The following is a 27,765-nucleotide window of genomic DNA, read 5'->3' as shown; positions in this document are numbered from 1 at the left end:
TATTTTTCCTATTACAAAATCCATAGATTTTTTTCAATATTTAATTTTCCTTTTCTTCTAACCTTTGCTTTTTGGTGGAGAAATACAGTGCTATGATCTAAATTATTAGCATGCTAATAAAATATTAGCAGGATATGTCAGAGTATTTACCATGATTCCTGGACTCTGCTTTTCCATTTCACAAAATCCAAGAGAGAACAACAAACTTTATTTATTAATGCCTTCCTTTATTCATTTACTGCTATGTTTCATAAATATTCAGGGATCCACCTTGCTATATTTATTCTGTTCTTGATAAAATACATTTAATTTTTTCTCATTAGCCTGGAGTGATCTGTAGTGAGAAACAACAAGGAACAGACAGGAAGGAAATGAGATTTCAATTTCACCAAGAGCAAATGCTTTTTTCATAATTTTTCAGAATGGGTGTGAGCTAAGCACAATGAACACTGATTTCTTCCTTAAATCACAGTATTAACCAGAATGTGTTGAACAGAAATGTAAGACAAAGTGTTGGTGAAATAAAGTTTCAGCAAAGGTTGCCTAAATGTTTAATGAAATGGTGAATAGAGTCTTCTAGTAGCTGAACCTCGGTCTTTTTTCACTATGTTGGATCCTTCCTAGCACCATTTCTTTGCCTTAACCCCATGAGCTATCACTTCAGAAATTATTAGTACAAACAACTTCAACTTCTTGCCCCCCTTGGCTCACTGACCCGAGTCAATCCATCCATCTTGACCATCTCTGTTCTCCTCACAGGTTGTAGAGCGCTGACCCTGAAAACCACTTATCATGCTCATGGTGCCTGGATACATCCCAAGTATCAATGTCAACTGGCCACTCAACACTAAAGGGAAATTCTCTCCTCACTTTAGAATTTCTCACTCACATCAATTTTCAACCTCTGCTGGATCATCAAGGGACTCTACTGTTCAATGAAAATCATTTAAAACTCTCTCTTAAAACACACATAGCAATATACCTGCCCAAGAGATATGCATCTCTCAAATTTGCAGCAAGGATGTTTCAAGAGGGAACTCAAACAAGGGGAGCCCCCCATCAAGGTTTCATACGACTAGTACATAAAACAATGGGCCTGGAGAAGTCTCACGGCAACCAATGAAACAAACATTCCAGGAAGTAAATCCTACCCTCAACGCCATGACCCTGCATTCAGGTCTAAAATGTGAACTTCCTACTTGGAATTAACCTCACAGAGGAATATGAAAATGGCGGGGGGAAGAAAAGGAAGTCTTAAATAGTAATTAAACTTTGTTTTTCACTGGTTCCAGAGATGTCCTGGGGAAAAGCCCATTCTCACCTGAGTTTTCCTATCCACCACCAGGCACCTGACGAAAATACATCATTCTGTAAGCCACAAAGCTCAATGTTTCAAAGTATTCTGAACCATTAGACTAAAGGCCATCAAAAAGTAGGTTTGATCCTCATATACATCAATGAAAGTCTTTCAGAGCCACAAAGCATGCACCCTAATACACCAGCCATGACTCAAATGATTAAGTACAAACCTTGCACCATAACTAGAGAAAACACATAGACCACGCTCTATACTCAGCAGGTCAGTAGCTTCATTTCCAAGTGCAAAGGATCACATGTTGGGATGTGGTGAAACACAGGAGCCAGTACCTCTAAGGCCTGTGCTGCCTGTGAGGCAACAAGCACCAGGGCAGAGAATCAGCCAGGGCATCCGTTATCTGGAGGCTAAACATACTTAATTAAATATCAGAATTGAATTACAGTTTATTACATCAACAGGTAACATACACATGTACCCATATTACTACAGATCAGTGGGGAAGCTTCTGAGCATCTTCTTAACAGATTCTTTTACTAAAGCAACATCATCACCGCCTTAGTTACAGGATTTATAGTAATCTCACACTAAATTCAGTTCGTTTAACTGAACAAGTATCGACAAGTAATGTGAGATTTTACGGTTCCTACCATATGCCATCATTATAAGACGACATTCTCTGTTATACTTCCACTGGCTTACAGGTTATAAGTAATAGATCAAATTTGCTTTTTTAGTTTCATTCAAGATGAGCCCTTAGACTGGGATACGCTAGCAAAGTTGTCTAAACACATACCTCTCAAGTTGTTTTAGTTGTAAGTTATTTTTAATAATTCTATTAATTGTGAAATAGCAACAGGCTATTTACATAAGTGTTTTTAAAATAGCTTTTAAAAGTAAGATAATAATAAGCAAGGTATAAATGTTTATGTCCCAGGAAAGAAAAGAAAACAAAGAGTCTGAGAAATGACGCCAGAAGATGAAAGGACAAATTAATTTAATAAACATTTACAGACAACCTATTATGTGCCAGGCATTGTTCTAGGTACCAGGGACACAACAGGGAGTGTAGGGGATACTGTGTCGGTCATCCGCCCTCCTTCCTGATAAACTTGACTTTGTTCAGGTATTCACTTTTCCTCCAAGGCATCCCCCCAGGAGAAGCTGGCCACATCCCTGGCTCCACGGTTCACCCTGACTGTTCCAAGGACAATTCCATTCCCATCACCAAAGACGGGATCAGGAATGGGTCTGTGACTCCACCGAAGTCAAAGATCCACAAAGACCGCTTCCCTGGAACCTTTTGGAAAAGCCTTTCCCATACTTTGTGGGACCTCCAGGAAGTCGTTTTCTCTTCCTCTAGACTGTGTGTTGAGTTGAGAGGCTTGGAGATGCTGCAGCCTTCTCTACGATGGCTTGAGGATATGGAGAAGGGGAGAGCCAAGACATTCACGTGGGAATGGAACTGGCACCTCTAGATGATGTCACATTGAATCCTACCCCACCTTCTGGTTTCCATATTTACGTGTGCTAATAAGTGTCATTATTTAACTAATCTCAACTAGGTGTTCTGCACAAGCATATGAAGGCAACTCTTCAAGGACAGAGTCTCTCTGCTTCAGAATTTATTATCTGTGGGGGAACAAAACACTGATCCAATGTCCAAGATCAGGCTCCTTAATTCTGAAGGAAGGCAGAGGAGAGATGAGAAAGGCTAAAACCCCCTCAGAGGAAGTCAGGTTTCAGCTGTTAGCGAAACCATTTAAATAACAGCATCTCACACAGACTACTATATAGAGAATGGATAAACAACAAGGTCCTACTGTGTACAGCACAGGGAACTGTATTCAGTATCCTGTGATAAACCATAATAGAAAAGAATATGAAAAAGAATAGATATATACGTATATACGCATTACTGAGTCACTCTGCTGTATAGCAGAAATTAACACAACACTGTAAATCAACTATACTTCAATAAAATAAATTTTTAAAAAATAATTTTAAAAATAAATAAATAACAGCATCTCAGGATAATAGTGTGTAGGCAGCTAAGAATCTGGTCCTTCCCGGCATTCTGCCACCTATGCAAGTCTCATCAATTTTTGAATTTAAAAACACTTTAGTTTTTTAGTTTGGGTTTTAGTAGGCAAAACAAGTGATGAATAAAACAAATTCTAGAACATTACAAATAGGAAACCTACAAAATAATCACTTTAAAATTGCTATAAATCTTTTTAATAAGAATAATTCTTACTGATACATTCTTAATATCTATGAACAGAAACCAATTTTTTTCATTTAAAGATACAATTTTGGGCTTCCCTGGTGGCGCAGTGGTTGAGAGTCCGCCTGCCGATGCAGGGGACACGGGTTCGTGCCCCGGTCCGGGAAGATCCCACATGCCGCGGAGCGGCTGGGCCCGTGAGCCATGGCTGCTGAGCCTGCGCGTCCGGAGCCTGTGCTCTGCAACGGGAGAGGCCACGACAGTGAGAGGCCCGCGTACCGCAAAAAAAATAATAATAAAAAAAATAAAGATACAATTTTATCTTTCTTACTCCAAGTTGTTGAAATGATCATCAACATTTTTGAGGGACACCAAGTGCTCAATTATAGAATTCAGCTGAACAATTTTCTCCCTGGGAAGAAGTTAAATTCTTATCAATCCAACAGCATATACTTACCTATGGGATATTTTTTCCTTCCACAATAGCATAGACTTAAGTTAATCCTTTAAAATAGAACAATTACATGAATACAGAGCCCTCAAAACACAGGCTTAATAAAGCAGCAATGTAAGGGCATACCCAGAATAATAAAAACAAAACCAAAAAATGAATCTATTTAACCTAAGTTTTGAGTTTCCCTAACAAAGAACAAATAACTTCTACTGAATTCATTTATTTAATATATTTTTACTGAGCACCTATTATGTGCCATGTACTGTGCTACTTGGTGGGAATACACTGGCTCCTTCCTTCAAAAAATATTGTCTTGAGGTGGAGACAACAAAGTAAACCTCACAAATACATGTAAATTACAATTATGATAAGAACATCTATAAAAGAATGATTTGAGAGGTCCTACTTATCTTAAGATAATTGATACCAAATCAAGACCCCTCAGAGTGAACCCACTTAAAACAAAACTTTTTTTTTTTTTTTTTTTTGCGGTACACAGGCCTGTCACTGTTGTGGCCCCTGCCTTTGCAGAGCACAGGCTCCGGACGCGCAGGCTCAGCGGCCATGGCTCACGGGCCCAGCCGCTCCACGGCATGTGCGATCTTCCCACTCGGGGCACGAACCCATGTCCCCTGCATCGGCAGGCGGACTCTCAACCACTGCACCACCAGGGAAGCCCAAAACATTTTTTATAGTATGTAAAAAAAAAATAATTGACATGGCAGCCAGCCCCCAAAATTGCCTACAATGAACCATGACTCCTGGTATTCTTGCCCCTGTGCAGTTCCATCCCACAGTGAACCAGGGTTGCTCCTCTGTGACTAATCTGGTGGAAGTAACAGTATGTGACCCCTGATCATAAGGTCATAAAAAGCACTGCAGCTTCAACCTTGGCCTCTTGGACCACTAATTATTCCTTCTTATATCTCCATGCTTCCATTGTGGTCTGCTGGCAATACTTTTTTTTTTAAGTTTTATTTTGCCTGAAAATGTTTTTATTTTGCCTTTGTCTTAGAAAGACATTCTCACTAGATATAAAATTTTAGGTTGGCAGGTATTTTCCTTTAGCTTTTTAAACACGTAATTGCATTGTCTTCTGACTTTCATTGATTCTATCAAAAAAGTCAGCTGTCAGTTTTATTGTTACTCTGTGGAAGGGACTGTGTATTTGGAGTTCGTGAGATTTCTTGTGTCTACGATGTCTTTCATCAGATTTGGAAAAGTCTCAGCCATTAACTCTTCACATATTGGTTATGCCCCTCAGACCTTCCTTTGGATGCCTAATATGAATCTCAAAGTTACCATATCCAAACCTTTTGCTTTTCTCTGCCAAACCCACTATTCTCCAAGACTACCCCAACTAAGTAAAGAGCATCACATCTCCCAATACCTAAGAGTGTTCCTCAAGTCCTCTCTTTCCTCCACTCCCCCATCACATCCATCACCACAACTTTTTTTTGTGTGTGTGGCTGTGCTGCATGTCTCGCAGGATCTTAGTTCCCCAACCAGGGATAGAACCCAGGCCCTCTGCACTGGAAGCACGCAGTCCTAACCACCGGACTGCCAGGGAATTCCCCATCAACACAACTTTTGAAACATATTCTAAACTTACCCATTCTTCCTCAGCTGCCCACCATCACCAGAGTCCACACCATTTGTCTCTTATGCAGACGCTTCCCGACTTGGCTCTCTGCAGGCTACTCTCCATGAATAGCCACAGTCATCTTCTTAAACCATGAATCAGGTCACATGCTTCCTTCCCTTCCTGAAAACCTCCAATGTCTTGTCACCCTACTCTCTCTCATGAGCTGCTCCTACAAACCCCTATGTCTTTCTAGCCACTATCCTTGACCAATCGCAAATCTAACCAAACTTGAGAAATCCCAACAAATCCACAAGCTTAATCGCTATGAGGGGCATGGACGTCAACAGCCATGGCAACCACTGCGAGGAGATGGGAAACGGTCCGGCAGAGATCTTCACTGAAAAAGAGATGGGAGAGGCTGGGACGGGGCCATCCAGTCCAGTGGTCCTTCCCCGCTCCTCCCCTATCCCGTCATCTGCCTGCTTCTCCAGCTGAGGCCACTTGTCATCATTTGGAGAATGGAAATATTATCAAGATTGTTTTTGTTTTACAACTCAAACAAGAAGAGGTATTTCATTTGGACTCCTCCTAAGACCTAAGTTTTTTTTTTTAAGTATAACTTTCGATCTAATCATAGTCCATATACTTTTTTCCAATGTGTATGAAGAAATCAGAGTCTGTGTTGGCCCAAGGGTGAACATTTTAAAGTAATTCAAAAACCTGATGATAACCAAAACAGATTCTGTATTGCACAGAAAACAGACACAAAACATACAGGGATCTGCTCCCTTAATTTTTTTGACACTAGCTCTTTTCAACAAAACCCTTTAACAAAAAGGAAAAAGAGCCCTTCTTCACAATGATAAGCAATTTACAGATGGACCAATGAAACTCCAGCCATTGTAAAATTACTTTTAAATTACAGCCATTGTAAAATTACTTTTAAATCACTTTCCCGTTAAAATGAACTGGAATTTAATAGCTTTGAAAGGGCTCTATGATCAACACCAATGTGAAGTCATCTGAACAATGAGCTACCCAGTTAAACTCACTGGAAGCTTTAATTACTTAGCTTTGAGGACATAGAAAGCCAGAGCAACTTAAGAGAGTTAGGTCCAACTAGGGTAGCAGTTGAAGCCAAGGTCAAGATTCTACAGAGCTCTTCAACGGCTCTAAATATTTCTTTCCCTTTGAAAAGGATCTGCAGACGAGCAAATCAACACTGTGTAAACATTACAGCTGGGTGGTTTTGAAAGAGAAGCTGCTGGCAATTGTCCTGTACTGCACTCACGTTTACCAACCTCCTCCTTTCCGCCTGCACCCAAGAGCTAAAGAGAAACCAAGAGCACCCTACACCCACTCAAGTTACAGAAGGGGGATGCTGAGAGGAGTCCTAGAGATCACCCAGCCCAGTGCTTCCCAGACTCTGGTCTGAAATAAAGTTCTAACCAGTCAGCCTACAGTGAAATTTAAAAAAAAAAAAAAAAAAAAAGGATGACATATAGTGAACTCTTTATAAAGCTGAATTTACTCTGTCTCTAAAGGATCGATAGTCTGAGACTATAGCTTTCCTACCTTTCTGGAGTTAAAATATCCTTTCCTTCATGAACTCTCTATAGGCAACAAAAGCAAGAAAAGAATGACAGTGATGGTGGTAGGTGACTGAAAATTCTTTTAACTACTTCGTTGGCAAAATAAAAATTTGGAAGATTTTTCCCATAGCTCTCTAGTCCCTGAAATCCAAAAAGCTAAGAACGCACTAATTTAAACCCAATTTTTCCCTTTTTAAGGCCTGAGTCCTGCTAATGGATGAAACTCCAGCACGAGGAGAAATATAAGCAGTAGCAAACCGCATGGAAGGGATACCCTGGGCAGATGGAACCCAGGACCCACAGTCTAACACCAGAAGGGCCACCCTGTTCCTCCCCCTACAGCCCAACCCAGAAGGATGATAGAGAGCTTCCTAGAACTCCGGCATAAACGAACAGAAAACCACCAGTATTGTCACTGCTTACTGATGACTCTGGGAGAGAGTTAAACCACCACAGAAATACAGGTTCCAAGGCAAGAAGCAGATGAATTTGTCATAGAGGACAACACTACCGTAAGGTAGCAAATCACACATTACTATACTGCAGTGTGGATTTTCACCTGAGTGGGCTAAAATGCACATCCAAAACTGACTAGGTTCTTAATTTGAGAGAAAATGCCATCCTTCCGACTTCCATTTCCTCCTCCTATTTTCCTTAAAGCAGCCCTGTGCCCCCCTCACGTCTGCTACAGGCAGACAAAAATGAATGATTTGAACAGAAAGTGCTTTGAATTCCTTAGAAGTAGGCATGAAGATTATGTGGTCGTCGAAATATTTGCGTGGGTCTTTTCGGGATTCCCTTCAAAGGACTGTTAGCTGTCCCAGGACCCTGGAGTCGGAGCCAACTGCACACATCTTGGTTATGACAGCGGTGCAGAAGAGGCTCAGCGCTGGCAATCGCTCCCCTGGGTCCCTGCACCAGGATTTCAGGAGAAAGATGAGAAGCTGCCACCGTCAGTCACGGGGGCAAAACAGCAACGACGGGGTCTAGGTGAGACATCCTCAGCACAGCTGCTGGACTCACCCTCTCCACCTGATGCAGGAACTGCCAATATGCTTCACCTTAGTATTGAAGGAAACCCCAATGCCCTGTTGAAGCGTTACCAGAGAATTTAAATACTGATACAACGTGAGTCTTCTCGTATTAACCTTTCCTCCCACTGGATATATTTTAAGCAATCCAAAGTGATGTTTGGCAGAAAAGTAGCGAAACTTTGACTTTGCACAGGAGATTTTCACCAAGTTCTGGATAACATTTCTCCTCCTCCGAAAGTCCCTGGCACAGGCAGGAGGTCTAGAACTGTCACTCTGCGTTATTGGTCAATACAGTGCCCCGCCTCCATTTTTTTCTTATAATTTTGTTCCTTAAGTTTTTAATCAATATTAAATCAAATATGAGGGGAAAAGTGGGAAGACGAGAAAGAGCTATGGTTACATACCCCAATGGGTGACAGCCACAAGCAAGTTTACTGAGTAGTAACAGAGAGAGGAGGGTTTGCTTAATACAAAGAGGCAAAGGTCTTTTAGAAGCTAAACATTTTCCCATTCTTGGCATCTGTCTTACACAAGACTAGACCAGCACATTCTTTCACCACCATTCTGCCCTCCCCCACCTACCACTGCAGGACAGTAGATACGATTTAAGACTTTTGCTTACATTTTCACAGACTTGCAGAGATTAGGGATTATTTCTGTAACTTCAATGTTTGCTTCAGATAGCAGGTGTAAAATGCTGCATTTCGATGCATTCAAGATCTGTTACTGTCCTCAAAAACTTAGCGTTTTAAAATTCATTTTAAAATTTCAATCAACCCTCCATCATTAAATACATTTTTAAAAGCAGGATGTAGCAACTTTAAAATGCAGGCCTGGAAGTCATACACAGGAGGATATCCAATCCTCCTCCTATCAAATCCTATCAAATTATACAAGACAGAGAAACCTACCTGCCTAGTTCTCAACCAAAAATAAAAGCTAAATCAAAATTCTACAAGTTAAAATGAAAATTCAATAGTTTGTCCTAAAACCATTATTTGCAAACCGCCGCTTAAATCTTATGTAAACTATTTTTAATATAAGAATTCTGTGCAGAGAGTTTATAATAAATCTCAGTATTTACTTCAAACCATCTGAGAACAAACGTGAAAACCTAGCTGAAAAGCAAGAATCAGTCATGTTAGTATTTTCACACGGCACATTCCTAACCCACAGTTCTAGGCAGCGCAGAAGCACAGATGCCACGGAGATGAATAACAGGACCGTCAAAGGCCATGTGCCGGGAAGCAGGATGTGGCCCCAGCGCTTCTTTGTTCCTGCCACACCCTTACCTGCACACTTCTACCATTATCTGTGCTTACCAACTACTTCAAGTTCAGGAAAATGATACTCCAGTCGCCTGAATTTCACCAGAAGAAAAAATAAAAATTCACACAGCTTCAGGTGAGCTATGGATAAATTAACACTTAAGCTCAAACAGGATCAAAACAATGAGACGGTGCAGTAAACAGCGCCAGTAACAGTGGCCACCGTCTCGTATGCAGGTGCAAAATGCAGCGCACACGTGTGCTCCCGTGCAGACGCTCATTAGCATCAGAACCACCTAGCTCGGGAAGCACTCAAATGCACTCCTCGTGAAAACTTAAACATACCATCCGCGGACGCTGCTCCTCCAGTGTTTACTCCTGTAAGAAACCCCCAGAAACAATGTATTAGCTTTTGAAATGAAGGAAAGTAGGAGTTCGAAGCGCAGTGCTCCCACAGCCTCAGATGGTTTTGTTTCCAGTTTTGTGTTCAAGAAAACAGTTTGGCTCATTCATCAAGGAAATCACAAGAGAAAAGCAATTACAAAGAGCATAGCAGCTGAGCATCCCAGAGACCGTCACTCTAGGGCACCCCGTCTTCCCTAAGATGTCCCCACGGGGAAAACCGGAGGCTCTGTTCCCGATGACACTGCTCTTTCCGAGCCAGCCCAATCAACGGGCTAATTTGGGGTGGAACACGCTAGAAATACCACAATCCATCACACGGTACAGGAGATTCCCCCAACAGCCGAAATCCTGACTATCACACACCACAGGATATATTTTCTCCCAGTTTAAGACGTGCAGCCAGTGGTGGAGACTCGGTGCTGAAACAATTTGCATAACCACGCCCAGCCTCTCATTACCAGCACTTACAGGGGAATCCAGAGTCACGCCGGGAAGCACAAACGGCTGAGAACAGCTGGGCACTTTGCCAACTGAATATGAACATTTCATATTTTCTGGATATTTCGTCACTTTAATTTGACTCTTGACACATGAGTGAGGGTCTGACCCAGAGGACTGGGGAAAGAGCTAGAACCAGAGTGAAAATGGAAGGGGCTCCATCAGCTCCAAGTTCACGCCTCTAAAGCAGTGCTTCTCTAAATCACGGGCCTTTGTGACAGCCGAAGCCCAGGCTTTATCAATATTTATCAGAAATGGGGCTTCCCTGGTGGCGCAGTGGTTGGGAGTCCGCCTGCTGATGCAGGGGACGCGGCTTCGTGCCCAGGTCCGGGAGGATCCCACATGCGGCGGAGCGGCTGTGCTCCGCAGCGGGGGAGGCCACAGCAGTGAGAGGCCCGCGCACGGCAAAAAAAAAAAAAAAAAAATATATATATATATATATATATATATATATATATATATCAGAAATGCAGATTCCTGAATGCCAACCCAGAGCTACTCGGCCAGAATCTCAGAGGCTGGATCCTGGAAGCTTTACCTGTGATTCTTAAGCCTGTTACAGTTTGCTTCCTAAGCTACCAACTGCTTCACAGACAGGCTGAGCGGCTAAACAGACACACTCACACGCACACACATACATATACATACATGCACACTCATGCTCCTTTGCTGTATTCACTTGAAAGTTCTTTATATTTTATTTCAAATTTTAAGTGAAGAGTGCAACTATGATTTCATATTCTCCAAGAGCAGCTGTGTCTACGCTAACCAAAAAATTCAGTTACTAGTAGTCGTCAACTACATACAGGGGGGCAAAAACAAACAAATGTTTAAAATGAAAGGACAATACAATGAAAATAAACTGTTGACCACAGACTTATAACCACGGTTCTTATTTGTCCATCAACTTCTCTCTCTCTTGGGAATCACCCAATTTTTCCCCAGAAGAGGCTGAAAATGCCCAATGGTCCTAAAGGAACTGGCACCTTAGGTGTGAAGAATCTGAGTGGGGTGTTTTTGTTTAGTGAGTTTAAAACCCCACAACTTCTTGACCAAGCAAAATTTCAGGCCCACACCTTTTAAATCTTTTGATTTGGTTTGGTCACCATCAAGCTACCACTGTAGGGTTTTAAGACATGGGCTTTAGCCACTAATTCAATGAACATTAACTGCTGTTCTACCAATCATGACTTGTTTAAAATTTATTAAATGGTGAAAAAAAAACACCAGAATAGCCTTTTTAAAGATTTTTGTTTTGCTCACCTGCTTGTTATTATGCTTTTCACATAAGACTGAGAGCCAAAGTCCCCTAATTCTTTGCAGGTAACCAAAAAAACTGGATTATAAGTTATAAAATAGTTTAGGCTTTATTCTAAGAAACTGGATTCAGGAATCCATGCTGCTGGTCCTGGCACATCAGTTGAGCCTCCCCCAGAAAGCTTTCTCACCTCCCTCCTACCACCCCATACCCCAAACTCCTCCTAGGAGTGCACAGGACACCATGCACTCATTTGGACACATTTACAACCTGGCATTGTCACCTTCACTATTTATCAATTTTTTATCTCGCTCCAAAAGAGGGACGGAGGTAGCTTACATAAGGTCATTATAAACACGACCACCTCAAGTAGACAATAAGCTCATATAAAGTCCAGAGCTCTCAGGTTTATTCTGGCTCAAAATATTTTACTGAACCCCTAGAATACTCCGTTGACTCTAATTCCTGTCCTCCTACACAGAGCATTGCAGGAAACTCAGTTCTATTTTTAAAAGCTATTTTAAGAAGAAATGAACACCTTTCCCCATATCCTTCTCTGTACTGAAGACCCCTGCTGTGGTGATGGCTGGCAGTCTCCAGTCGTTTTGTTTAGCTCTGAGGACACTACAGAGGATTGCTTACTCCCTTCAATGTTTTCATGCAACACTCTCCATCAGACACTTTGGCTTTTAATCACTCAGAGGATAAACTCTTAGAGAAATGAACCCAACAGAACATAAAGCCCTTATTCCATTCTATTATTGTGAAATGGAATACTAAACCAAGTTGCTGCCCTTCCTTGACCAAAAAAACAAACAAACAAAGCTACAGGAACTTGAAGTGTGCTTTCCAGAGATGGTGATGAACTGACCAAGCCACCCACCATCTGACTTGAATCTCTTGGTGACCAACAGTATTCACTGGCAAGACAGCCCGCTGGAGTCAAGGGTACTGCCAGGAAACATAACACAGTGTCTTACGTGCAACGTTTGTGAACATAGTGGAACTATGCTCAATCCACTAATCCTCAATCCACCCCCTTCTCTAACAATTTGGTTGGCCTGCTTATAGCTAGGTTCAAGAGAGTGGGAAAGAAACACAAGATTAGTGATGACATGGACATATATATATACACTACTAAATGTAAAACCGATAGCTAGTGGGAAGCAAGCCACATAGCACAGGGAGATCAGCTCGGTGCTTTGTGACCACCTAGAGGGGTGGGATAGGGCGGGTGGGAGGGAGGGAGACGCAAGAGGGAAGAGATATGGGGATATATGTATATGTATAGCTGATTCACTCTGTTATAAAGCAGAAACTAACACACCATTGTAAAGCAATTATATTTCAATAAAGCTGTCAAAAAAAACTTCTAGAAACAAAAAAAGATTAGCGATGACAAATAATAAGGACTCAAGAAGTATATACTGAATAAATGAATGAAGTCAGTGCCTCAGAAACCAGAGCACCTCCTATACCCACATCCACCCCTTCAGCCTTTCAGTTCCACTAAGCCACCCAGACGCCGAGTTGGGCCCTGTGAGCAGTGACAACGGCAGCAGCAGAAATGTAGTAAATTACAGCAGACACTCCTCACCTGACCCATTAGTACAACCCCTGATGAGCCAGGAAGCCTGGGAATTTCAGTAGCTACAGGTGCCAAGCACTTGCCTTGATAAATTCTTAAAGCCCAGAGCTCTCCCGTCTGGACACGAGCACAGCTCAAATTTTGATCTATGTGGTTTGGCCCAATAACTGGAAGTCAGGTTAACCTTGTCTTCTCCATAAAATAGTGTAGGAAACGATGACCCTTATAATAAAATACCTGCTATGGTTACTATGTAGTTAACATTTGTTACACTGGGAACTCACAACAGGGAGATGTTTGTAAGAAAACTTCCTGCATCTGTGAATATATAGGGGGAGAGGCGAGGATGGTTAGGTCGCCTAAATTCATCTCCACAGATTCTCAGATGTGGGCAAAGTGGCAGGAGAAGAAAGCCAGAGTCTCAGGGATATAATTAGTGAATCCTAACCCATGACTTCTGAACTCCAAAGAAGAACTGTATGGGGGCTGGAGCCTGAAAATCAACTTTATATTAAAGCATATCTGTTTTCAGCAGAACCTAAAACCCTTGTGGCACCTGCGAAACATTCTCCTTCTGCTAAAATGAGTTCTCTTTTCCTCACTGGAAAGCCTGCTCCAGGCGAACACAGAGACAGGTGCACAAAGCTCACTTTGCAGCCACCGCGGAGGAGCAGAAGTGCTGAGGCGGTTAGTATTAACCTCTCCTGTCCAAGGTCAAAGTCCCTCAGCCCTGGGCTATGTTAGAAGGCTTGCAAACCCTGGGGCACACACACCTCTAATGGCACTGCGGGTTCCTGCATAATAACCCAGGGCGGAACCACTGGGCTAGATGGTGATTGTGTCCATCTCAGCAGTTTTCCAGGGGGCGAGGTGTGTTCTCAAAAAAAAAAAAAAAAATGGTAACTGAGTGGGAGGGCTGTATGGGACTTGAACTTGTTAATCAGAAAAGGGAGTGAATTTTAATACGGAATCAACTATTTGTCTGGGGAACAAAACAGCCTCTAGGCTAGTTCCTGAGAGTCAAGGAAACCGATTGCTTATGAGAAGGGAGGGAAGCTGGAGGAAGGGGGAAAAGCAGAAGAGGATTTGAATTTGATGAGCCTGGGGCTCTGCTTTAACTATCTGTGGATAAAGATGGGGCTTATTATCAAAACTGTCTCCTACAAAGAACTGGAATGTGCAGAAACAGGAGGCCAAGTACCATGCAAATGACTTTTATATGTTCGTACAAATTCTTTAATTTCTTCTTATTGCTCACCCTCTAACGATAATTACTTAAATACATACGGTTTGAAACTATAAAACAAAACGTTAGCACCATCACTCCAATGGGAAATATCTATTAGTACATATTTCTTCTCTCTTCATACATGTTGAGCTGAAGTCATTTTGTACGTCAAATGGTATTCCTATTTTTCAGTCAACATCATAAATTTTTTCCATATTATGATCAGCTTCAAAATCACTTTTAATGACTTTAGAATTCATCCACGAGACGTGTCCCACTCCCTTGGCTTTTAAGATGTTTCCAACTTTCTGCTATTACCAATGAAACTCCAGCAAACATCCTGTGTATAGATGGTTCTCTTTCTCGTACTATCTCCTTAGGATAAGTTCCCAGAACACTAAATCACTAGACATTTATGCCTTTATTGATTGGGGGATTGCCTGTCAAACTGCTTTCTAAAAATTTTACACTGACTTCCAACACAACCAAAAATGTACGAGAGCATACCCTTGCCAGCCCAAGTATTGTTTTCATTGAGTTTTTCAAGTGTAGTAGATAAGAGTGGTAGCTTCTTCCATTGGCATTTATTTGATTCCACTGAAACTGACCTATTTCCACGTTTATCAGCTCCACTTCTTCCAAATTGTTTGCTTTTTTCCCACTTATCTACTATTTATCAACCTAGAAAAGCTCTTTGTATATATAACAAACATTAATACTTGATCATATTTGCAGCCAATACACTTTCCACTCTGGCTACGCTTTGTTTTCACATCAGATGATTTCGCTTTTATGTAGTGAAATCCCTGGATCACTTCTCATCCTTGAAAGTCATCTACCCTCCAGGGACCTCATGAATATCACATTCTATTTTCTTCTAGTTTTTCTGATGTTTGATTGTATTGTTGGTGGTCATCTTACTATTTAATCACCTGGAGTGGGCATATATCTTACCAGGTGTCACCCCAAATGAATGATTTCCAAATTTCAAACCAGCTATGCCACCAATATTGTTGAATAATCCCATTCAGATTGATCAGTGTTACTTTTCTTGTCACACATGTACATTGAAGTCAAGTGTGGGGTGGGGAAGGGGTGTGTGGTGTGTGTGTGTGGTGTGTGTGTGTGTGGTGTGTGGTGTGTGTGTGTGTGTGTGTGTGTGTGTGTGTGTGTGTATGGCAGAGTCTATTTCTGATTAAGTCCTTTTGTAAATGTTAGACTCTCCCTCCTATGTTAAGGATAAAAATAAAAAAGGGTTTCTTTCCCACATACTTTTGGGAGCTGGGTGTGTAGGGGGAGGAGGGCTGCCCCAAAAATCTAAGGGGGGAACCCATGGGGAGTCCTCTGGGAATCTCTGGGAACAGGGTCAGGGAAACCAGGCCCAGGCTGCCTTTCCCAACGCAAGTCTCCCAAGTGGTCACATCTCCCTTTCACACACGCACTCCTCAGTCGCTGAACACACAGAAATCTGCCTCCTATCCAGATTCTTCCACATTCCGGTAAGTACAGTTGTCCCTTGGTATCTGCAGGGGGCTGGTTCCAGGACTCCCCTGGACACTCAAATCCGTGGATGCTCAAGTCCCTTCTATGGAGTGAGGTGGTATCTGCATACAACCTAGGCACAGGTTCTCTCTACTTTAAATCATCTCGATTACTTACCATACCTCTACAATGTAATGTACGTACCTAGTTGTAAGTACAATGTAAATGCTATGTATGTAGTTGCAGGCGTGGCAAATTCAAGTTCCACTTTTTGAAATTTTCTGGAATTTTTTCCCCAAATATTTTCTTTTCTTTTTTTCTTTTTTTGCGGTACGCGGGCCTCTCACTGCTGTGGCCTCTCCCGCTGCGGAGCACAGGCTCTGGACGCACAGGCTCAGCGGCCATGGCTCACGGGCCCAGCCGCTCCGCGGCATGTGGGACCCTCCCGGACCGGGGCACGAATCCGCGTCCCCTGCATCAGCAGGCGGACTCCCAACCACTGCGCCACCAGGGAAGCCCCCCAAATATTTTCAACCCACAGTTGGTTGAATCCCCAGTTAGTTGAATCTGAGGATGCAGAACCTGTGGGTACCAAGGGCCCGCTGGACTGAGTACCCATGACGTGCCAGGCACTGTTCTCGGCTCAGCAAAAACAACACGGACAAAGCTCCAGGACTCCTGACTTCTGAAGACTATTCCCAAAGATCATATTTCGGCCTTGATATAATAGCAGCTGCTGCCTGCCAACTACCTATTAAGTGCCGGGGAGTTTTCAATTTATGAACACAAACACACCCATTTAATTTACTCTTCAAAGCAGCCCTTGGGCTGGCTGTTCTCATTTTAGAATAAGAGAAACTGAGGCTCAGAAAAGCTAGTAAGGGGCAGAACCGTACCCACACAGGCCTGTCTGGCCTCCTAGTCCCCCAACTACACGCAGAACAACAATCTGGTAGGGCTTTATGTGGGTGTGCAGGCTGCCCGCAGTTAATCCTCCCGCACAATGCGGACCATCATTTATCCAACAGGCAACTAATCTACACAATCTCACACACACTTTAGCGTCCAAATGCGCTCCACTCCACCGCCTACTACTTCTCATTTTACACGCCATCCTCACGCCGGCGGACACTTTCTCTGTTCACGCCAGGGCACTGGGGAAACCAACCTCCCCCCACCCGTCAGGGCCAGCGGAGTCACTCCATCAGGGAGCACCACCCCTGGTCAGCCCCGTCCACGAGGGGCAGAGGCTCAACCACCTCTGTCCGCTGGCTCTCTGGGCCTGGTAAGATTCCCTAACAGACTGCTTCTTGGATAAGAACAGCCTTTGTAGCTGACAGAACTAGCGAGGCACCTGGCACTGGCCAGGAGGGTTCCTGTTGTGAGGCTACACTAGAGCAGTCCAGCAGGGAGCTACACAGGCGGACACAAAACGTGAGCGAGTGCCGGTCACACTTCACCCCGTGCATAACGACAACGTCTGCAAAGACAGTGCGCGTGGGGGGGGGCGGATTTCACATATAGACTTAGTGCATTTCTCTAAAAGCAGCACCAAAAGAACTTGTCCCAATTTCTCCAGTGTCCAGCACACAGAGAGAAGCAGTGAGAAGAGAGGACAGAGGAGGGAGCAGACAGACAGCAAACCTTCACTTCCAGCTGAAGGGCTAAGCCCAGTACGCATCTATCGCAAGCTAAAATGGGGAGCCAGGTAGTGCAGCGTCAGGATGTGCTCTGCTGCCTGCTTCCTCCTTAGGACTGAAGGCAAGCCAGCCCAGCCCCGATCTAATTTCCCTGCTCTTCTAAATACACTGGGTCTCTCTACTGCCTTCACACGCAGCGTCTGAAAATGTCAAGACCTAGCTCCTAGTCCAAATCTCTCCTTCCAACCTCTCAGCTCAAGTGATGGTACCCACTGAGTCCTCAGATGTTCTCTGCTCACGCCTTTTCAGACACTATCCTTTTAGGAGGAAGAAAATCAAATTCCTGGATTCCCACAAAAAGCCAACAAAGGGCTGCCTGCTAGGAATGCTGACTCACTTCTCCTCTAACAAACCAGTCGTTTGCTTGTTTTACAGAAAATGAAGACAGTTACCTGGAAAGAAGAAACAACAGTATTTGTTTAAGGGAGGAGAACGCTCAGTAAAATCTAGAAATATTATTTTGATTATATCTCCAAATGGGAGCTTTCCTTACAGATGGCAGACATTGTAGCAAAGAGCAGTTAAGCAAATTCTAAATCCATCTTGTCCAAGATATCTGCCGCTTTGTCTAACTGATCACAACTACATACAATTTAAATCCCTCCCCCTAATTCCACCTCCCCCCAGGCTCAAGGTTTTGCAACAAAAGTAAGCAGAATAAAGTTTATTGATCAGCAAGGTTCATTCTGAAATAAAACCCCCCAGTCTGTCTCCCGTCAAGTTCCAGGGGAAGCAAGTGATCAGGAAGGCTTGCGTTCCTCCCCCAGCTGACCAGCAGGCTGTTTTCCTACAGAAACATTTTTCTTGGGCAACACACGCATTCCCCATACTAGATCTCTCCTCTCTGTATGATGTTCCTCTGCGAAGCTCCGTAAATAAAGTCTTTCTTAAATCAGTTACAGGATGATTTACCCCGTGCCTTTAAAAAGTCAAGATGTTTTATGAAAATACAGCTTTACCTCAGTAGTTAAGTTTAATAGTAGCTACTTGGCCTCCGTATTACAGCGAGCACTGCTAACTCATAAACGCCTTAATTACTATAGTTTGGAAGCTGGCAGATGGCCACAGGCCTGAGGAAGCCAGCATATGGCTCACGGACTCCGAGTCCTAGAAAGCAAAGCATCGCACAGACAGGCCCAGCTCACAAATGGGTCTAAAAACACGTTTTTCCACAGAAAGGACCATACTGCAGGGATGAGGTCCTCAAGCAGTCCCCCAAGTCCTTTTGTTCATTGTGTCTCTGAAGAATCCAGCCATGCCAGACAAGCTTGGGGACTGTCTGCAGATGTCCAGCCCAGGACAGTGCCGCCGGCAGCTCACAGGCCTCACCCAAGCCTTGCAGGCCTGACGACGGCAGCAGGGCAGGGCAGGGCAGGGTGAGGTCCACCCCGGTTCCAACCCCACTGGCCCTCAGATGCTTGTAAGGTACGATGGAGACAGCGACACCTAATTCAGGGGGTCGGTGTAAAGGGCACATGTGACAACTGAACAGGGCTTAGCCCTGCACTTCAGCCTGATAAAGGCGCCCAAAATGACACCTTAAAAAATCCCCTACGATTATTGACTTCCCCCTCCCCCAAAGGTAGCCCGTTCCCTTGTATTTGCTGCCCGTCGAGGCCCGTTCAAAGCCCTCTTGCCCTACCCCTCCCGACATGCGGTGTCTTAACCTTCTCCTACCTTCTCCCCTCCCTCCCCCATCCGAATGCGGCTTAGTTCAGGGAGTGAGCCCTGGAGATGCAAAGGGAGGACCTGGCTTCAACAGCAGCTTTTTTTTTTTTTTTTCCCCAGAAGCAAAGGGAAGTTTTATCCTTTAATCAAAGAATGCAGAGGATTGAACTCACGCTCTAGAGCACACGCTCTCGAACTGCAGCCTTCCTACCTCCTCCTCCAGCAAAGCCCACCCTCTGTCTCAACCTGCCCTCACCCAGGGTCCTTTTCCAACTGAATCTTACTCACTCTTTAAAACTCTGCAGAAACCTCCACCGCCGCACACCCACGAGGCAGGGGTTCCCGCCCCACACTCCCAGAACCCTCTGTCTGCCGCACAGAAACTCACACATTGTATCTGAAAGTATCTGTCCCCCTCTCTAGCTGCTGAGGTTGAGAGGGGGAGAGGGTGGGCACACGTGATAATTTTGTTTTTAATCTCCAATGCAGCAAGTCTTCAACATGCACTTGATGTTGCTGGGATGATAATAAGGTCCTTCCTGTCCTACCGACCCGGATGAAGAGAGAGAGGAAGGAGGGCTGGGATAAAGCAGAGATACAAGTTGAAGTAAGCACATGAAAGCACTTGGCCAGCTACTAATTGCTATGCACATGTTAGTCTTAATTTTATTTTATACAGCAGGTCAGTGAAAAAGGCGGGTCTGCAATTCAGCGCTGCTGCCATTGCCATGGGTTGCATCCCTGAGCTACAACCCTAGTATAACTGACCTGGTATAAATGTAAAAAAGAACACAAGGTAGAAAGGGCCCTGGATCCCTGGATCACGTCACTTGAGAATCCTTCCTGTAAAAGAATTTCCATCTTGGGGAAGATGTGCGTGCCCTGCCTCCCAGGGAAGTGGCTCAACCTCACGAGATGGCCTCCTTCTTCTCGTTCTTTTATTAGGTGGGATCCTCTGACATCCAGAGCACGGAGCTGCCCTGCACAGGGCTGAGCACAGCGGCTGTCATCACCTACACTGGGGCTTCTTAATGGCATCAACACAGCAGGGGCCACGTGTGGCTTTGTTCTCCACAGTGCACTTAGCACCCAGCCCAGGGCCTGGCATGTGGCAGAAGCTCGAAGGTATCTATGTAAATGATGGATGGATGGATGGATGGATGGATGGACGGACGGACGGATGGACTGACTGATGACTACTACACTGGAAATACCGAAGTGAAATGATAAGGTTAGACTGTGCAAACTTGAACTTAAGGAGGCATCCCCTCTGCCCCATGTGTGTATGTTCTCTTTCCCTGAACACCTTACGTACTGGTCATCCAAGCTCCACCAACAAGCCCTTAGCTGTTACTTCCACATCACCGCGTCAAGTGTATTTTCACTCCTTCTTTATTTATGTAAAAACTTGAAAAGGGCCGTTCTGTAGTTTGACTTCCAAAACTATTATCTGCTTCCCACTTTCCCAAAAGGCAGCCTGCTCCCTGGTCTTGCTGCCTCCTGGTACTGGTCCAAAGCCCTCTCGCTTCCTGGCTTCCGCCACCACCCAGCCACCCCCAACGTTATTTAATGCTTTACCTTCTCTTTCAAGAGCCAACGTTGTTCTTTTCTGGATCTCTCTCCCATTCCCCAGGTAACAGCTTCCAAAACACTGATCTCTGATCTTTAATCCCTCCAGAAAGCCCACAGACCGTATGACTTTAATCTTTTGGATTTTTAAAAAGAAGCATCATTAATTGGAAGGTCAAATTTCTAAGTTTAAGAAGGCCTGCCTTTGTCTCTCAGAACTATTATCTTCCCAGATTTTCTCAGATGGTGCAGCATTCCCTAGGAGAAAGTGTGGAATCGGTACCCAGGATGGCTCTCTGAAACAGCATTCATTGCTCAAATGTAAGTTGAACCTTGTCTCAATACCCTCAACAACCAAGGTCCTCCCTTCCCAGGGGAGCCAGGCAGAGGGCAAGCAGCCTCCTCGGGAAATGTCCACAGCTCCTTACAGGGTGAGCGGCTAATGGGCTCAGAGGTTGATTCAGTGCCTGAGAAGTTGGGTTCTGGAGCCAGGATGCCTGGTTCAACTTCAGCTACACCTCCTGTTACCTGGGTGGCTCTAGGCAAGCGACTCTCAGCTGCCCCATCAATGAAACGGACTCAGTGACAACATCCACCCAATAAGTTCATGGTGAGAACTAGGAATTTTGGAGAACACGCGCCCCGGGGACAGCACCCAGCCCAGCCCAGCCAGCACTCCACACAGGACACAGTCTCTCTCTGTGTAAGCGCCTCTTTCGGTTTTGAGGTTTGTTTTGAGTTCTTTCATTGTTTTTGTTGTTGTTGTTGTTTGGTATTTTTCAGTCTACCCCTCTCGTTCCATTTTAATATGGACTGAAGTTCAGAATATATTTGCAACTTCACAAAAAAACACAGCAAAAAGCCCACAGAGGTGCTAAACAGTACTCTTCTGGGGGGAAGGACTCTGTCCCATGGCCAGTGAAGGCGGTTGTTTTATAAATCCTCCTTAGGCTATTTCCAGATTAGGTGGCTAGCCCATAAATGCCCTTGACATTCTGTAACCAAATTTGTCAAAGAGATGTCCCCAGGTAAGTGGCAGAGCTCCGAAGCCAGGCGGCAGGTGCACACAAGTGCAGACCTCAGCACGCTTGGCGGCGCAGTGAGAGGAGCAGCCCGCTCCCAGCTCCCAGCTGACGGCGTGACTGCTGGCGCTTCCGATGGGCTTCCTACCTGCCCCCAGCCCTGGCTCCTGGCAGCTCTCCCTGCTCGGCCAGGGCCGGTCCTTGGAGAAGCCCGGTCCTGGCAACCATCAGGTGCAGCCTCAGGATGCAGCAGACTCGGCACTCGTTTCACCGAGCTGGCCTGCGTTTGGGCCCCACGAGTGCTAGAGAAGGCTCCCTGGATATCTGGGACTTTGGGACACACGCGGTCCCGCATTTACTCAAAGCAGCATCCCATGTGCCTTTGCGAGGCAGCCAACTTCACACCAGAGCACACAAAGGCTTTTCAGGGGTGCTCGTTTTAAAGGGAATCAGTTTATAGAGCCTTACCTCTTGTATGTACTTTTCCCCCAAATCCTGCTGCTGGGAGTATCCTTCCTCCTCGCATCTGCCTGTCTTGCAGTTTTCAAGGAAAACACACCCTTCACACCCCCTGAATCTTTCTCTAGGGCGTTGATTCAGGCTTTAAACTCTTCAGGTGACAATGGGACAATTCCAAATACTGGTATAGAGATAAAGACTGGGGTGTCAGTCAGACTCTTACCAGGGAAAACAGAATCCACTTTAAGCATCTGTCACAGAGGGCATTCATGCAGGGAACTGGTCACGCAAATGCACGAAGAGCTGAGAAACCCGCTGGGAACCAGGGAGCCAGGCGGAGGAGCAAGTGCAGGGGGTCAACGGCAGCCCCCCAGTGTGACCAGAGCCCCGGGGGCAGCAACCCCAGGAAGAAGCCAGGACCCCCGTGAGCCTGGCCCGGGCCGCCGGTAGGAGCTGGCGCCGCCAGGGGACTCAGCCGCTTCTGGAGACACCACCAAAGTTCAAGGTCAGGGGCCGGTGAACTCTGGCTCCTCCCCACTCCACAACCCCCCACTGAGAGTCTAGCAACTCTCCTGGCTTTTTAGTCCCTTGGCTAGATTGGAAAGAGTGACACCACCAGTTTTATTTTAAATTACCCATATTCCCAATAACCTAGGGATTATTTTGCAACTCTTTAAACTTGTGGTGAAATTTTTCGATGTTAACTTTAAAAAGTGTACGCGATGTTTCCAAACTCTTTTAGGAGGTACCTGAGCAAAAAGCTTAAAGACCTCTGTGCTCTGAAATTGTAAGATAAGCCATCCCCCCTTCTGTGGGTTCACAGGCTAAGGAGGCCGAGGCGAGGAAGGAGGGACTGAACCCATGCTCACCGACCCCCTCCTCTTCCAGCTTCCCGTACGGGCAGTTCCTACACACACCCAGGAGGCAGGTACCGCTCTCTCTACTTTACAGACGTGGAAACAGGGTCTCGGATGTTCACTGAACTGCCTGAGGTCAAGTTTGTAAGTGACACAAGGAAGACTCAAAACCAAACTTGTGTAATTCTACGATTTCTTGTGTGGGGAAATCACTCCCTGATGTCAAAAGCCCAGAAGCGATATGTTATAAAATGCGTCCTAGAGCAGCATTTCCCAAACTGTGATGTGCCCACAAACCACCTGGGAGCCTGGTGAGATGCAGATGCTGACTCTGGGGGTCTGAGGTGGGAGCCCGAGAGTCTTCATTTCGAAAAGGGTCCCACGTCTGGGGACCACACTTTTGAACAGCAGGACCTTTGAGCAGTGGGCACTGAGCTTTCCTGAGTGGACGCCCCCGAACGGTAAGACACTTCAAGCATACATCCCCCAACATGTGTGAACTTGTTCATTTATAAATTGTATATACCTGTGTTCTGACCAGTAACTAATATAACAAGACTTACTACCCAGTTAGGAGAAGACACAGTGTTACAATCACAGCTCTAAATCCGCATTTCAGATAATCTTGGTGATGTTGCGTTTCCGGCCAACTTCTTGTCCAATAGGCTTAGGTTATCATTTTAATTTTTACTTGGCTACGGAAACTCTCCTACAAGGAGCAGCAGAAACCACGTCCATTCTGCCTGTTTCTGGATGTTCATTGGCACTTTCACTGGCTACTATGATAGTCAATTTCTAGGTTAATTTAGTTAAAACCAGATAATGTGATTTGTAAAGCTACTTCACCCTGCAAAGGCGACAGAGGTGTGAGGTTGTCGCTTTTTCCTTCCAGGTGTGACCTCCCATCACGCCCTCCGGACACCTCAGCTCGGAACATTACAGGTGACCAAGCGAAGCTGCCTGTGTCCGTCCTTAGAGCAAAACACAATAAGGCTTAGTTTCTGCCTCATCCTCCACCCCCAAAGGAGTGTCAGGAGCCTTCCCACGGCACCCACTCAGGACACAGCCCACTTTGGAAACTGCCATCCTAGCGAAGAGGCTTGTGTGTCCTGCAGGATCATAAAGAACAGAGACCACCTTCCCGGTCAGCGTGCCACTGTTTTCACGATCAAACCCGTTTTCAGATAGTTTAACAAATGCATAATTAGAAGGAAACATTTTATATGGGATTTTTGCAGCTCTTTACACTTGCATCCCCACCACACACACACTAACTCTTCCCTCCCTCTCCCACTTCTTTACCTTAAGTTTCCTCCAACCACATCCAAACGAAGCATTAGAAACAGCAAAACTAGAGGTGTTCATGACAACACAGTATCAGACCTATTTCAGGTAATCAGATGCTGTCCGTCCAGAGGACATCTGGCAGGGAAATTTTTTTCCAAAGAATTTAGAAATTCTGTAAATTTTATGTTGCTCAGAAACAAACACGATTTCAGCCTTTGAAAATATTTCAAGCCCTGGAAGACCATTAACTTCTCTTCTGGCAAGCCGCTGAGAACAAAGCCCCCAAGTACCGTCCCCGTTACCCTCATTCACCTGGTCATCTAACAGATAGTTAACCGGGGTCTCCTGTGTGCCAGACCCCACTCCAGGTGCTGAGAGAGCAGCGGAGAACCAGACCTCCTCCCAGAGCCTACATTCCAGCGGGGGAGACAGACGAACAAGTGAGTATGCGGCACCGTGACGGTGCTCTGAGGAAGAGAACTCGGAAGGAAGAGGGCAGAGGATGCAGGGCGTGGCCAGGAAGGCCCTTCCCAGGGCCACGCTGGGGCAGCCGGCACGCAGCAGAGGAGCAGACCACAGGCCACGCACGGGGCAGGAACCATGCGAGCGGAGGGGTGGCCCAGGCGAACCGGGCTCAGGAAGAAGATGAACGGCAAGGCGGGCAGGTGGCGCATTAGGAGCCAGGGGGCGAAGGAGGAAGGGCATGGGGTTTGTTCTGCAGGGAGGGAGAGCAAGTGGAGACCCGGGAGCAGGGAGCGATGTCATCTGCAGCGGGTGTCAAAGGCTCCCTCTGGCTGCTGGCGGGAGAACAGGCGCGGGGGGCAAGCGTGGAGACCAGACACACCCCAGTACCACCTCCTCTGGGAAGCGGCTCCCAAGGCCCAGGTGTGGGAGCTGACACTGCCTAAATAAACATTCGTTTCTCTACCTGATGCTCCTTTTGTAGTTTCGTACGATTTTTAAGAAGGGCCTACAGAATTGCACACACTTCAAGACGCGGGTGAGAGCCCCCTCCACCTGTACCTGAACTGCTTACTCACCTGTCTCTGTCTCCTCCTAGACTCCGCGTTTCTGGAAGGCAAGGACCATGTCACATTTACCTTTGCATCCACGACGTCTGCATAGTACCCAACACATAATAAATACCTCCTGAACTATTTAACATAATATATGTGTCTATATGCGTGTGTGTGTGTATATATACACGTGTGTGTGTGTGTGTGTGTGTGTGTGTGTGTGTACACACACACATACTGGGTTGGCCAAAACGTTTGTTCAGGTTTTCCCAAAGATGTTACGGAAAAATCCAAACGAACTTTTTGGCCAACCCAAAATACAGACACACACACATACACAGGACAACGTTTTTGAAACGAGTACTCTAATGTCCTTTTTTCTGTAGATCAGATTCCCTAAAGCTTCAGGTACACGTGGTCACTCAAGATGAATTCCATCAGTGTCAATGTACAAATGCATGTGCTTCCACGATGGCATTAAAAATACGATGTAGACTCAGAATCACTAGCCCTGCATTTAAACTATGCACACGTCATGGGTTTTTTATTCCTCGTAGGTCCAGTCCAGACACATTTCCTCACCTTTCTCTACCAACATATGTAGGAGTTTTCTCTGGAACTGGAATATACCTCACGGCTAAGACACAGGAAAAAACACAGCATAGAAACAGCCCTCAGAGACACCTCACAGCTCTCACGGAACAAACAAGCTTCAGGCAAGAAGAAGTCTTCATCCTTTTCAGAAGATACTTTAACTTGCAAATAAATGATCGTCCGCATTTAACAGCGATATTCCTCTCCGGCAACTTAAATACTCGGCTGCACAAAAAAAGGGAAATTTTCATCTAGAAATAAATGAAACCATGGTAAATAGGTAACTGAATATTCGGAATACAAAAATCAAGGTAAATCTTCTCTTCCCAGTGGTCTCACGTCAAGAGAAAACAAATATTTGTAATGAGGACAGGTATGATCATGAAATTTTAACACCCAGCAGGAGGCTTAAATTTTAACGGATCTGTCTGAGTTTTTGCTGTAAAATGAATCAACTGTCTAAAGACCAACCTCGGGGATGGTTTAGAGACATCCTCAAAAAATGCAGCACAAAGAATTAAAGTTCTCTGTAGCAAAATTAAACTTCATTTTCACAAGTCTCTTCTCCCTTCTACTTCTTGACACTTTAATGTTAAGCATACCTTCTGGGCAATTTATGTTTTTAACACTGTTCTTCTAAATAGAGCTGATCACAAGCTACTGCTGTTGGGAATTCTGCACAATATTGCAAAGTTCCAGGCTGAATGTGGACAGAGTCCCTGGTGAGACCGACAGGAGTGCCTGGCCCGATGGGGTGGCCTCCAGCCAATGAGCAAGCATGTCCTCTCTCCCGAGCTTGCAGCCAAGGCCAGGGCACAGCAAGAGACCCACGCATCTTCCATGCTGAACCTGGACCCCGAGAAAACAAGCACTGGCTGTACTCTACCTGGGTCCAAAAACTGGGATGGGGTCCTGTACAGCGGGGACTTTACCCTGTCTTAATGTTAGGATGGCAGGTACATTTTTGTCTGCCTCTGGGTCTGGGGTTTGCGGACAAGTTATAAGGCCTCCTTCACATCCCTTCTTTGTCCCCCTTTGTCTGAAGGGACTGTCAGAACCTTCACTCAAATCTTAAGCCAACAGGCAGAGGGCTGTGTGCGGGCTCTGGCTAAAACCTCTCGCCTGGTGGGCGTCCGTCCAATCAGCTCCTGCTGGACAGAAGGGGGACGCTGTTCTGTTCCTATCACCGGCTTCAACGACCATAAAAAGATGAATTCCTCCCCAGATGGGTTTTCTAAACACCTGAGGTTTCTATAGAGTGAGTCCTCCTGGTTTTCTCCTTATCTCTACCCCTGCCCCCCGCCCGACTCTGGGCCTCACATTCCAGATGCAACGTACTGACGGCTGCCCCCTAGAAGCCCTGGTGATAAACCAGGCCTGCAAGCTGTCTCCTGAATTTGGAGGAGTGGAGGGAGGGAGGACTCAGATGGTTAAAGATTTCTGATGCAGAAAAACTCAGAGAGGGTTTCACAAAGGGCCGAGAACTTGAGTTGGATCTTGTAAAAGAAAACTCAAAGGCAGAGAGGAGAGAGAGCAAACGGCATCCGGACAGAGGAACACGGTGAGTACACAGGGAGAGGCAACAAGAGCCGTGTTTACAGAATCCGCAGGGAAACGTGGCTGGAGCAAAAGGTTCATAGAGGGAAACAGTGAGAGGGA

General features: G+C 45.2%; 1 protein-coding gene across 4 annotated transcripts in view; it reads right to left on the bottom strand.

Moving 5' to 3' along the window:
- Positions 1–27,765, bottom strand: part of MTUS2 (microtubule associated scaffold protein 2) — a 486,774-nt gene that overhangs the window by 431,440 nt on the left and 27,569 nt on the right. Inside the window, exon 4 of one of the 4 annotated variants that reach the window (XM_059995941.1) lies at positions 9,821–9,853. The exons of the other annotated variants lie outside the window; for them this stretch is intronic. The gene's annotated coding sequence lies outside the window, so the exon portion shown is untranslated. The remainder of the gene's footprint in view (positions 1–9,820; positions 9,854–27,765) is intronic. 4 annotated transcript variants of the gene reach the window in all.

This window comes from Delphinus delphis, chromosome 18 (assembly GCF_949987515.2).
Source record: "Delphinus delphis chromosome 18, mDelDel1.2, whole genome shotgun sequence".
NCBI classification, from domain to species: Eukaryota; Metazoa; Chordata; class Mammalia; order Artiodactyla; family Delphinidae; genus Delphinus; species Delphinus delphis.
The sequence above is the reverse complement of the archived record's forward strand: the minus strand, read 5'-3'. Positions and strand labels throughout refer to the sequence as shown.